This window comes from Lissotriton vulgaris, chromosome 8, assembly GCF_964263255.1.
Source record: "Lissotriton vulgaris chromosome 8, aLisVul1.2, whole genome shotgun sequence".
Taxonomy (NCBI): domain Eukaryota; kingdom Metazoa; phylum Chordata; class Amphibia; order Caudata; family Salamandridae; genus Lissotriton; species Lissotriton vulgaris.
In genome coordinates, this window is record NC_141696.1 from 995,806,915 (window position 1) to 995,821,982 (window position 15,068).

The 15,068-nt window shown below is 41.1% G+C and overlaps 1 pseudogene; it reads right to left on the reverse strand.

Moving 5' to 3' along the window:
* Nucleotides 1-5,216: 5,216 nt before the first annotated feature.
* On the reverse strand, nt 5,217-6,131 carry LOC147698229 (uncharacterized; annotated as a pseudogene).
* Between the last annotated feature and the right edge of the window lie 8,937 nt (nt 6,132-15,068).

Consider the following 15,068-nt stretch of genomic DNA (forward strand, 5'->3'; position numbering starts at 1 on the left):
GGGCGTGTTTGCACACATGTCACCTCAGGCCCCACCCCCTTCCTTTACCATTCTACAAATATTTCTCTAAAATCAGCCGAACTATGAATTCCGATTTACTCACCTGTTATCAGGAGAGAACCCAGTGCAGCATCTTTTAGCCCAGCACTGACCCTGAAAAGTAATTCTGAGCATTCTTACAGTAACTTGTATTTCCTTCCATAGAAATCCATTGTGTGGTTTTCAGCAGAAACGTTTTGAGGTGTTGATTTTTGAAACGTAAAACATTTCTTTAAAATCAGCTGAACTACGAATTCCGATTGACTCACCTGTTATCAGGAGAGACGTCAGTGCTGCATCTTTGAGCCCAGTACTGATCATGAAAAGTATTTCTAACCGTACTTACCAGTTACTTGAATTTCCTTCCATAGGCGAACATTGACTGTTTTCACTTAGAAATTCTTCTAAGTGTGGAGTTTTTGAACTTTAAAAAATTCCTATACAATCAGCAGAACTACGAATTAAGATTTACTCACCTGTTATCAGGAGTGACCTCAGTGCTGCTTCTTTGAGCCCAGTACAGATCTTGCAAAGGAAATCTAATCATACTTACCAGTAACTTGTATTACCTTCCAATGGATTATATTGTGTGTTTTTCACCAGAAAAGTTTCTAAGTGTCTATTTTCACAAACTAAAAATATTCCTTAAAAATTGCCTGTATGACTTAAATGCATTCTTTTGACTGTTTACAGGGGACGCATCCGTGCTGGAACCAGGATCCACCAATGAGTAAGAAAAAGTAACGTTAACACTACTTACCTGATAAGTGAATTTCCTCCTATAGGATAACATTGGTGATTCTATGGAAAAAGTTTCTGTCATCTTTTAAAATACAATAAAATTCCTTAAAAATCACTACTGTAACTAAAATGCTTTTACTCAACTGTTTACAGGTGATGTCTCAGGACTGAATTCAGGATCCAGTCCTGTGGTTAGAAAAAGTAATTAATTGCATTTAACTAGAAATTCACATTGACCTCAATGTTGCATTGTGTTTGAAATTGAGTTGCCCATTGCAACAACTGTAACTACCGTACTTACAAGTCTATTGCCTATTTGCAAAGTATTTAAACTAAAGTATTTCATTCTGAGAAAGTATATTTTGTAATGTAATGTATAATGTAATTTAAAAAATAAAATATCTAAAAATACAAAGCTAAATTTATTTTGAAAATCAGTATAAAAAAATAACAATAAATACATTTAATACTTGTCATTTACAAAACCTTTGAAATTCATTGAAAAAAACATAGGTTTCAGGCAGGGTATAGTTAGGATTTAGCATTAAAAAACCTTTGAAATTCACTGGAAAAAAACATAGGTTTGAGGCCTTTTATTGTTAGGAATTAGCATTTAAAAAGCCTTAGAAATTCATTGAATAAAACATAGGTTTCAGATATGTTATAGTTAGTTGGACATTTCACTCGTACAAAACCATTGAAATTCCCATGTTATAGTTAGTTGTACTAACTATAACTCGCACGCCCGCAATCTACTGCTGATGATGTCACATATTACATCATTCATGACATGGTCAGTGACATTACTGATGACATCACCGATGACATCTCAGATGACATCACTGATGACATCATCCAGTGAATGTGGTTTGGTTTGTTATTTAAGTATGTATTATATATATATATATATATATATATATATATATATATATATATATATATATATATATTTTCTCTCCTCCAGTGCCGGTTTGCGCACCTTGGGCTGTCGAGGAACGGTCCCGGATAGGCCACCGACCGGCCTTCAACATGTACCAACAATTACCTCTTCTGTTCCGAAGTAAGCCAGGACACCCGGAATGTGTTTGCGAAAATGTATTCAGCAAGTGAAAAAGTGCGACGCGTTTCGCAGATAAGGCTTGCTCACGCTCGTCTAGAATACAATGATGGCCATTTTTAAAGTGCTCAAAACACACCCCCAGTGTACGCATATCACCACCATGGTAATGCGGGCTGCCATCTTATATAAGTACTAATAATACAAATTCATTGTGTACATAATACATCATTGTCATGATTCAACCTTGTACCGTATTTAGAACCAATACTAGAACGTCTGCATATTAAACGACGTAATTATAAACAAAAGTTTCATGTTTGTGCCTCATGTTCGTAAATATGAAAAAACATGAAAAACAATTTGGCCAGGCACATTGAAGATATTGAAATTCCTTGAACGGACACATATTAAGCCCAATGCTTCAAGAGTTGTCACAATATCACATAATAGTTCACATCGTACATCGCGGTCACGTGTTCACATTCTACATGAAACCTAGATTATCATTGGATGTTCGACTGCAGGCCAGTAATACGCCTAATGCAATTGGATCTCGCTGTTAGGATACATAATGTAAACAACGTGCCGGCTATGTTCATATTATTGACTAGTATAGCCCAAGTGGGCAAGTGCAGTAGGTATTAATGCACTAACTGAAAAATCAGGTAATATATGATACATATTGTTCAAATCCTTGCCCCAGTGAGCTAGTGTTGTACCAAGATATTGCCAGAAGAACGTTGGCACATGATTCTCAAAGTTCATGTCCAATATGTCCAAACTCATGGAACAAGTCCTTGCCCAAGTGGGCGATCACAACTCCATACCGCATTAGGCATTGACAAGGTGAGTACATGATGTTCAACAAGGTCAGTGTTCAACTGATTCATTGTATCCAGCAGTTCCCCACATTACCTGTGAAAAAATAATTAAACTTTACAAAATAAATAAAACCATTTTAAAATACAGACAGCAAATTTACTAATTCATGAAATACATATAATTATTCTTCATAAAAATGAACTGACAGTTCCTCACTTGTGTTTAGCCCTAACGGAGTCAGGCATTGGAATTCAATTATATATTTGGACTCTAGCTTCCTCATAGAGAGTTCATAGTTGCCACCTCTTATTCCCAGATCAACACAATCAATAACCACCATACGTAATTTAGTCTCATCCTGCATGTGGTATTCAAAGAAATGTCTAGCGACCGGATATTGTCTGTTGAGATTCCGTATCGCTCTCAGATGTTCTAATACCCTCTTTTTTGCCTCATGCTTCGTACTACCCACATACCACTTGTTGCATGGGCATATCAGTACGTAGACACTGTATGGGGTATTGCAGGATAGTCTCTTTCTGATAGTAAATTCTCTGGAAGTTCCTGGTATCAGTAAGTTTTTGCAATCTCTGCTGAATTTGCAAGCCTTACATTTCTTGCAGCATATGAATCCAGCATTTGTAGCATGGTCAGGTAGACCATTCTCAGTCACGTAATTTTGACTGAGTTCGTCCCGTAGGGATTTGCCCTTCCTGAACGTGATCTGGGGGTTGTCACCTAAATACTTCTTAAGATGTTCATCAGTATTTAAAACATGCCAGTGTTTTTTAAACACCTTTCTCACATCCTGAGATTGTCCAGAGAAAGTAGTAATGAATCTGATGGTTTCAGATTGTGTCTGGGGTGGTTTGGGAGCTAGTAGTTCATCCCTGGTTTTCTTATGACTCCGTTCTACAGCTTTGGCAATTACTTTGTTACCATACCCTCTCTGCCTAAACCTCTGGCACATCACAGCTTCTTCTATTTCGTATCCATCTTGGGTACTGCAGTTGCGCCTGGCGCGCAACAGTTCTCCATAGGGGATACTATAGACAAGACTTTTAGGATGGCAACTCGAAGCCCTCAAAAGACTATTCCCAGAAGTGCTTTTTCTGAAGAGTTTAGTGGTCAGGATGTTATTTACCACTTCCACTTCCACATCCAGGAACTCCATCTTAGTCTTCCTGATATGTTCTGTTAAGATTAGGTTCAAGGTGTTAACATTCAGTTTGTCAATAAACCGCTTGGCTGAGTCCTCATCGCCATTACAAATGAAAAAAATATCGTCTATGTATCGCAGCCACAGGGACACATTGTTGAAATCAGCCATCTCTTGGACAACCTGCTCCTCCCACCAGCCCATGAATAAATTCGCGTAGCTGGGGGCGAAGCAGGTTCCCATAGCTGTGCCCTGTGACTGGTGATACGTGACGTCATTAAAGAAAAAGAAATTGTTAGTTAAACGGAAGTCAATCATAGACAGAAGCATTTGGGAGTGTAGTAACAATGAGATAGACCTGGTGTTCAGAAAGTGCTTCACTGCTTTCAAACCTTGTTCGTGTTGAATACTGGTGTAGAGACTGCTGACATCTAAGGTAACCAGTGTGAAATTGTTTTCCCAGTGGATACCATTGATGATACTCAAAAATGGGGTGGTATCCTTGACATATGATGGTAATGCCATGACAAAAGTTCTCAAGTAGTGGTCAATATATTTGGAGGTGTGCTCAAGGAGGGAACCTATGGAGGACACAATTGGGCGACCCGGCGGGTTGCACTGGTCTTTGTGGAGTTTGGGGAGGAGGTACATTATTGGGACCTTAGGGTGGGCACAGTATAAATATTGATATTCCTCCGTTTCTATCAACCCTTTGTCTTTCCATTCCAAAAGTAAATCTCTGAAAATGCTGGTGGACCTTAAAACATCATCTCTATCACACCTGCGGTAACATGTTGTGTCCTGTAGTTGTCTGAGACCCTCCTGGAGGTACTTGCATTTATCCAGAACCACAACATTCCCTCCCTTATCGGATTGACGTATTACAATTTCTTTGTCCGCTCTGAGGGATTCAATAGACATTTGTTGGGTATGAGATAGATTTTTGTTACTCTTAAGATATTTTCTTGTATCTTAATTTCAAAAGGTCTTTCAATACACCCCTCTCAAACACATCAATTGCGTCACATTGGACTGCAGGTAAGAACACGCTCTTAGGTTTAAATTTCGACCCCGGGTTGTTATCTAGGTCAAAACCCCAGCTCTCCCAATCAGGTTCCTCTCTCATATTTACACCATCCCCATGAATTTCCTCTAATAGAAAAATGTCCTCTACATCAAGGTTACTTAGTGTATTGCTAGCAGAAACAACTGGTCTGTCTTTAACTTTAGTGCAATACCATTTCTTTAGTTTCAATTTCGTCGCAAACAAAAATAAGTCGATACGAGTCTGTGCAAAGTTCATATTCTGGGATGGACAAAAGGAAAGGCCAAGTACCAAGATCTCTTTCTCACCTTCAATTAGCACATGGCGTGAGAGGTTCACCACAGTCATGTTCATTTCGTAATCTTGCTCCTTGTTGCCATTCCCATTGGAGCCTGCGTGGCGTTTGATCCTCCTCTTTTTGGCTTGTTTGTTCCGCCTGTTCCTCCTCTGCTTCCACGTCCTCGACCTCTTTGATTCCCCTTTTCCCCCTGAAAGGTGTCTGTCCGATTCTGACTCATCATCTGGAACTGGGCTAAAAAATTCACCCTTTTGTTGACAATAGCTGGGGGTTCCTGAGTGTTGCCAGATGTGGAGGCATCTGACAAGTTACCATCCGATACATCACTCTCCACTACCTCCACGTTAGATCCTGACTTTTGTTGACTGGTCAGCGCCATCCCTGTTTTCTTGTCAAAGAGATGGTCGTACTTTTTCTGAAATGTTAAAGTACGTCCAGACTGATAATCTTTGAAGTCCCTTATAAATTTCCGTTGTTTTTTGGCCGTGATCTCTTCTTCTAATTTCTCCATTTTCACATTGAGTTTCTTTTAATGTTCTTCTAATGCTTCCTTCGTCATCAATGGTTCAATTTCCACTAGGAGATTCTCTATATCTTTCAGAAGCTTGGCACGGTCTTTAAGGGCATATTTTACAAGGATTTTCAACATTATCATCGAACACGATGAGGTATTGTCAGACCATTCATTGATCATCTCCGGATCCGGGTCTTCGTATGTGGGAATTGTAAAAATCCGGAGACCCCTTGGAACTCGTTTGACTTCAATGTATCTGGATAGTGACTCCGCCTCCCACCACTTGGAGAGTTCTTTCTTGTATAATTTTTCTAACAGACCTAGTTTAGTTTGCAGGGTTATTTCTTGCCCAATGCTGACAGAAGTCTGTGCCGACTCTACATTTTCGCCTGCAATATTGAAGAATAATTTGTCCGCTGTCTGTTTGCGACGAGACTCCAATTCACCTGCCATGTTGACATTTAATTTGAGCAAACACTTTCCGTTCGTGTCTGGAAGCTTATGATCACTGAACAATATGTATCATATATTACCTGATTTTTCAGTTAGTGCATTAATACCTACTGCACTTGCCCACTTGGGCTATACTAGTCAATAATATGAACATAGCCGGCACGTTGTTTACATTATGTATCCTAACAGCGAGATCCAATTGCATTAGGCGTATTACTGGCCTGCAGTCGAACATCCAATGATAATCTAGGTTTCATGTAGAATGTGAACACGTGACCGCGATGCACGATGTGAACTATTATGTGATATTGTGACAACTCTTGAAGCATTGGGCTTAATATGTGTCCGTTCAAGGAATTTCAATATCTTCAATGTGCCTGGCCAAATTGTTTTTCATGTTTTTTCATATTTACGAACATGAGGCACAAACATGAAACTTTTGTTTATAATTACGTCGTTTAATATGCAGACGTTCTAGTATTGGTTCTAAATACGGTACAAGGTTGAATCATGACAATGATGTATTATGTACACAATGAATTTGTATTATTAGTACTTATATAAGATGGCAGCCCGCATTACCATGGTGGTGATATGCGTACACTGGGGGTGTGTTTTGAGCACTTTAAAAATGGCCGTCATTGTATTCTAGACGAGCGTGAGCAAGCCTTATCGGCGAAACGCGTCGCACTTTTTCACTTGCTGAATACATTTTCGCAAACACATTCCGGGTGTCCTGGCTTACTTCGGAACAGAAGAGGTAATTGTTGGTACATGTTGAAGGCCGGTCGGTGGCCTATCCGGGACCGTTCCACGACAGCCCAAGGTGCGCAAACCGGCACTGGAGGAGAGAAAATATATATATATATATATATATATATATATATATATATATATATATATATATATATATTACCTACTGGCGATAGCCAGTAGGTATATATAGTTAGGATTTTTTTCCTATGGGATTTTTGAAAATTCTATGTCGAATAACTTTGGCGTTTAAGGACAGAATTGGCTGAAATTTTCAGGAAAATGGAACATTTTGTTTCTGAGCAGCCCCTGAAAATTTGGGGGGGTTTCGTCAAGGGGGGGCCGAGAAAAAAGGGGGGTCCCAAAACGTGTTTTTCCCATGCAATTTTCCATAGGGGCGGTTGGCCTCACTTTTAGCCTGAACGGCTGAATGGATTTACACCAAACTTGGCAAAATTGTAGGGACTGGTAGCCCAATGTGCCTTTGCTATGTCTCAAGATATAGGCTCCAGTGGTTTTTACAAAAATTAACTTTGAAAAATATATATTGGGCTACATTGGGCTATATATATGTTGGAGCCCAAATGTAGCCCAATGTAGCCCAATGTAGCCCAATGTAGCCCAAAGATGGCCACCAGAGACAAAAAAAACAAATGTAGCCCAAATATCAGCCAGATGTAGCCCAACTATAGCCCAATGACAGAATGTCCCAGAGTGTTCTAAAGAACAACTAGAGTGCTAACAGTCCTACTTATTACAAAGGTATGGCACACCTGAAGCCATCTTGATTGGAATAAAGTGGTAACTCTTAAAACATTTAATTTAAAAAGGAACAAAATGAGGGGGTTCATTTTGCCATAGAAAGTATGATTAGCGAATATATGACGAAATCCTGCATGTACTATTAGGCCGCAAATTAAAATAACGAAAACTTTTAGAACGAATATGCCTTTAGCATACACTAAACAACTAAACTACCCTAAACCCTAAAACACTACCCCCAGCATGACCCTACACTACACAAACAGTACAACACTACCCTAAACCCTAAAACACTACCCCCAGCATGACCCTACACTACACAAACACTACAACACTACCCTAAACCCTAAAACACTACCCCCAGCATGACCCTACACTACGCAAACACTACAACACTACCCAAAACCCTAAAACACTACACCCCAGCATGACCCTACACTACGCAAACACTACAACACTACCCTAAACCCTAAAACCCTACCCCAGCATGACCCTACACTACACAAACACTACAACACAACCCTAAACCCTAAAACACTACCCCCAGCATGACCCTACACTACGCAAACACTACAACACAACCCTAAACCCTAAAACACTACCCCCAGCATGACCCTACACTACGCAAACACTACAACACTACCGTAACCCCTAAAACACTACTCCCAGCATGACCCTACGCTACGCAAACACTACAACACTACCCAAAACCCTAAAACACTACACCCCAGCATGACCCTACACTACGCAAACACTACAACACTACCCTAAACCCTAAAACACTACCCCCAGCATGACCCTACACTACGCAAACACTACAACACTACCCAAAACCCTAAAACACTACACCCCAGCATGACCCTACACTACGCAAACACTACAACACTACCCAAAACCCTAAAACACTACACCCCAGCATGACCCTACACTACGCAAACACTACAACACTACCCAAAACCCAAAAACACTACCCCCAGCATGACCCTACACTACGCAAACACTACAACACTACCCAAAACCCTAAAACACTACCCCCAGCATGACCCTACACTACGCAAACACTACAACACTACCCAAAACCCTAAAACACTACCCCCAGCATGACCCTACACTACGCAAACACTACAACACTATCCTAAACCCTAAAACACTACGCCCAGCATGACCCTACACTACGCAAACACTACAACACTACCCTAAACCCTAAAACACTAGCCCCAGCATGACCCTACACTACGCAAACACTACAACACAACCCTAAACCCTAAAACACTACCCCCAGCATGACCCTACACTATGCAAACACTACAACACTACCCTAAACCCTAAAACACTACCCCCAGCATGACCCTACACTACGCAAACACTACAACACAACCCTAAACCCTAAAACACTACCCCCAGCATGACCCTACACTAAACAACCACCACAACTCTACACTACACTAACACAACACTACACTACACAACACTACACTACACTACACAATCACTAACCCATGAAAAAATTAACACAAACCCACTAACCTCTCTCGTCATCGTGGTTTTCACAACGCAAATGCATTTACCATACATGCCTTTAAAACGTAATTCTTTGTAAAGGCATGCGCGATAAATGCACATGCGTTTTGAAACAATGCAGGATAATGGTATGCGAGGTCAATGACCTTGCGGGATAATGGTATGCGGACTGAAAGTCTGCGGGATAAAAAATGCGGGAAAATGGCTGCAAACCATGATTAGCAGCAGACTTCCCTGGTGAGCACTAGCTTTACTACAGTGATCTAATGAGCAACTAGAGTGCTAACATTCAGAATTTATGGCAAATGTGTGACACATCTGAATGCCTTCTTGGTAGAACCAAAGTAAACAAGCATTGAAAATGCAATAGATCTCGCCCTCGTTTAAGTTAAAGCCATTCTGTTTGTAATGAGGTGGCTTTTTAGCTTTGCTTTTATTAGTGTTTTTAAAACTTTCATGTAAATAACATGCATATGTATGCATATATGTATATGTATGCATGCATTTATATTTATATAGATATGCAGATTATATATGTTTATATATGTATATTACCTACTGGCGATAGCCAGTGGGTATATATAGTTAGGATTTTTTCTCTATGGGATTTCTGAAAATTCTATGTCTAATAACTTTGGCGTTTGTGGACGGAATTGGCTGAAATTTTCAGGAAAATGGCACATTTTGTTTCTGAGCAGCCCCTGAAAATTGGGGGGGGGGGGTTCGTCAAGGGGGGCCGAGAAAAAAGGGGGGTCCCAAAACGCGTTTTTCCCATTCATTTTTCCATAGGGCGGTTGGACTCACTTTTAGCTCGAACGGCTGAATAGATTTACATGAAACTTGGCAAAATTGTAGATATGGTTTGCCCGACGTGCCTTTGCTATGTCTCAATATATGTGCTCCAGTGGATTTTGAGAAATGAACGTTTAAAAAAATATATATATATCTGTGACAGCGGTCCGGTTAGCGCCCCGGTTCGCGTACCTGACGCGTAACGGAACTTCGCGAAGCGAAGCTGATTGGCTCTCCGGTGTCTGTCAACATTCTAAACAGTCCGGAGCGGCCGCCATCTTGTCTCTCGGTACGATCGAGAGACAAGATGTGGTGAAAAACGAAGGGGGAAATGAAGGAAAGGGGGCAAGGTAGACCACTCCTGACCCCCTAGGATTGATGAGGGGGATATTAAAGTGCCCCGCGGGGCAAAAAATAATATTTTTTTTTTTTTGCGATTTTACGCCGTAGAGGCGTGTCCCGGTACGCGAACCGGGCAGCTCACCGGGCAGCTCACCGGGCAGCTCACCAGGCAGCTCACCGGGCAGCTAACCGGGCAGCTAACCGGCAGCGTAGCTGTCAACATTGTAAACAGTCCGGAGCGGCCGCCATCTTGTCTCTCGGTAGGTTCGAGAGACAAGATGTGGTGAAAAAAGAAGGGGGAGATGAAGGAAAGGGGGCAAGGTAAACCCCTCCTGACCCCCTAGGATTGATGAGGGGGATATTAAAGTCCCCCGCGATTTTTCGCGGTAGAGGCGCTTCCCGGTACGCGAACCGGGCAGCTAACCGGCAGCGTAACGGGAGTCCGCCATCTTGTGTTTTTGGAGCGTCCGGTTCGCGTACCGGGTAGCGTCCCGGTAAGCGTAACAAGGGGAAAACCAAGAGAAACAGTAAAAAAAAAATTAAGGGAATAGATTTCCAGCAAACTTGGCAAAATTGTAGGGACTGTTTGTTTGATGTGCCTTTGCAAGGCCTCAAGATATGTGCACGTGTGGATTTTGTCTAATTAAGGTTAAAAAATATATATATATCTGTAAGCGTGCTCCGGCACGCTTACGTTACGGGTTTTGTTTGCGCTGCAGAGCCGATACATCACGGTTATGCGACGCGCCATGAGGCGTCTCACAGGGCTACGTGATACGTCACGTAATAAAGAATATATTTTACAGCTATAGATATTAGCTTTTAAAAAACCAATGAAATTCACTGAAAAAACCATAGGTTATAGACCATATATAGTTAGGAATTTGCATTTACAAAACCTTGAAAATTCACTGAAAAACCATAGGTTAGAGACCATATATAGTTAGCTGGACATTTTATTGACATAAAACCAATGAAATTCCATATATAGTTAGTTGCACTAACTATATATCGCGCACCCGCAATCCACTGCTGATGATGTCACATATTACATCATTCATGACATGGTCAGTGACATCACTGATGACATCACTGATGACATCTCAAATGACATCACTGATGACATCACTGATGACATCTCAAATGACATCACTGATGACATCATGACACACCAATACCAGTTACTACATACGCACTCACTGATTCCTACGTCTACACACACATTCACTCATTCACCCATACAATCACTCATACATACAGTCACTCATTATTACAACACTATCATATGCACTCATACACCTATGCAGACACTCACACACTGCCACTCAACCATGGAGTTACTCACACACCTAGTCAGTCCTGTAAAGAATCAATCACACTTCCATTTCCTCATCTATACAGTTAAACACAGAACACCATACTTCAGTGACATCACTGATGACATCACTGATGACATCACTGATGACATCTCAAATGACATCACTGATGAAATCTCAAATGACATCACTGATGACATCATGACACACCAATACCAGTTACTACATACGCACTCACTGATTCCTACGTCTACACACACATTCACTCATTCACCCATACAATCACTCATACATACAGTCACTCATTATTACAACACTATCATATGCACTCATACACCTAGTCAGTCCTGTGAAGAATCAATCACACTTCGATTTCCTCATCTATACAGTTAAACACAGAACACCATACTTTTCACACATATACTAACACATACTTACTCTCTTATACAATCACTGATACAAGTACACATTGATATGCACAGAGTCACACACCTCCCAGCCAGCCACACACACACTCAGTCTTCCATACATCCACTCATTCTTCAATATGTAAAACATATTTAAACTTTACAAAAACACACAGACACTAGATGATGTCATTTGAGATGTCATCAGTGATGTCATCAGTGATGTCATCAGTGATGTCATTTATTTCGCGATTTCTAGAGCGCCTGGTGACCCGTAGGCATCCCCGCGCTATTAAACCTGTCGATATCCAGAGGGGGGGGGGAGGGAGTGTTTTAATTGGGAAACAGGAATGTTTTGAGTTTCCTACGGAACACTATGTGGGAGGGTTCCAGACGTAGGCTGAGGGGGAGTAGGTTCCAGGCTGTGGAGGCTTTGACCGAGAAGCGGCGTCCGCCGGAACGAGCCTTCTTGAATTTGGGCACCGTAGCAAGATGTTCGGCGTCGGAGCGAAGGGATCTTGAGGCTTTGTATGGGGTAACCATATGTTTAAGCGCGTCAGGGCCAGCTCCATTCATGAGCTTGTGGGTGGTACATAGGGCCTTGAACTCTACTCTCTGGCGAACAGGGAGCCAGTGTAGGGCTTTGAGGGCGGGCTTAGCCGACATTCTAGGGGAAAGGTTCATGATGAGCCTGGCCGCCGCATTCTGGGTACGTTGGAGTTTGGCCAAGGTGTACTCAGGGGCCCCCAGAAAAATGGCATTGCTGTAATCGAGCCGTGCCATGACAAGGCCCTGGACAAGTAATTTCCTGGAAGGGAGGGGGAGAAGAGGCAGGATCTTGTGAACAGATCATTTGAGATGTCATCAGTGATGTCATCAGTGATGTCACTGACCATGTCATGAATGATGTAATATGTGACATCATCAGCAGTGGATTGCGGGTGCGCGATATATAGTTAGTGCAACTAACTATATATGGAATTTCATTGGTTTTATGTCAATAAAATGTCCAGCTAACTATATATGGTCTCTAACCTATGGTTTTTCAGTGAATTTTCAAGGTTTTGTAAATGCAAATTCCTAACTATATATGGTCTATAACCTATGGTTTTTTCAGTGAATATATATATATATATAATACATACTTAAATAACAAACCAAACCACATTCACTGGATGATGTCATCAGACGTTCTAGTATTGGTTCTAAATACGGTACAAGGTTGAATCATGACAATGATGTATTATGTACACAATGAATTTGTATTATTAGTACTTATATAAGATGGCAGCCCGCATTACCATGGTGGTGATATGCGTACACTGGGGGTGTGTTTTGAGCACTTTAAAAATGGCCGTCATTGTATTCTAGACGAGCGTGAGCAAGCCTTATCGGCGAAACGCGTCGCACTTTTTCACTTGCTGAATAAATTTTCGCAAACACATTCCGGGTGTCCTGGCTTACTTCGGAACAGAAGAGGTAATTGTTGGTACATATATATATATATATATATATATATATATATATATATATATATATATATATATATATATATATATATATATATATATATATATATATATATATATATATATATATATATATATATATAATATAGCAATCTGCACTGAAGAATGAGTGGATATATAAATATCTGGATGGAGGATTTAGTAGCAGTGTGATTGACTGTTTACTTGACTTTTTATAGTGTCTGAAACCTATGGTTTTTTTTAGTGAAAAAGAAAAATATATATATATTGTTGTTGTTGTAACAAGCTTTATTTCGATATAGTTGGTATCTTAAAAAGCAATACAAACACATAAAACATTTAAAAAGGTCAGTGCATGAAAATAAGTATACAGTTCATAATACAATGACATGTACATAAAAACAGTCTATAAAATGGATTTTAAACAATGTACAAAAACCTCCTAGATCTAATGCGCCATGCCCATCCCAGATACTTTGCCAAGCCACAAGCAAATAGGGGCCAAGGATCTGATTTTAAAATTCGTAGGGCCTCCTTATGTGATCTAGTGCCGAGCTCTCTGCAGAGTGGCTTCAGCCATCTGCGGCGTGGGGCTGCATATGCCGGGCATTCGAACAGTAAATGGGAAACTGACTCCGTTCTGTCAGTGCAAAAGGGGCAAAATGGTGTTGACTGCGCCGGAACCTTCCAGCTAGCAGTTAATTGTCCCACTAGGAGAAGGCCTACCCTGAACTTAAAGTAGAGGGCCCTATCCCAGGAATTTAGGATAATATCCAAGTATGGCTCACAAAAATACACTTCCTTCACCATAAGGAATTCAACTGTGGACTTACACAAGTTGGCCCTGCTATTTCTGCCATCAGAGACCCAACCCCAATATAGCTTCTTCAAGACAATCTTGGGCGGAGCAGATCTGGTGATCCAAGCGTCTTCAAGGCCCAAGTCAGTGAGGAGGTGCTTAACTTCCCTCAGCCAACGGACCTTAGACCAACCAGGTAATGAAAGAACTTCCTTTAGGCCCTCTGCAAAACCAGACAATTCTGGCACTCTCCAAATGCGTGACCACAAAAGAAGAGGGCGCAGCCTTGCCTGATCGCTGATGGGCCCAGTGCCCATATCCAGAAGAAGTGGGAGAGTTGGAGTACTATAAGGGAGGCCCATAAGATCTTTGTGGAACTTGTTTTCTGCGTGAGACAATTGTTCCACATTCTGCACGCCCCATAGTTCAGCCCCATACAAAGCTGCGCTAACCCCTCTTGCCCTGTAGATAGCAAGTACTGGTGCGATGGGTTTAAGGGGTGAAGCACGTTGTTCCTTAAGAAGAGCCCCCACCACTCTCTTATGGGTCAGCAGCATTTTCTGTTGATGGCATTGCCAACTCATAGAGTCACAAAGGCGAATACCTAGGTAATCGAATTCCCTAACCCTTTCAAGTGGAACTGATTCCAGGATAGGGGGGTTGACAGTCTTCTTCATGGGATTTAGGACCAGGAACTTGGTTTTCCCTGCATTAATGACTAGTCCCCTTGAGTCGCAAAAGATCTTAAAACTAGC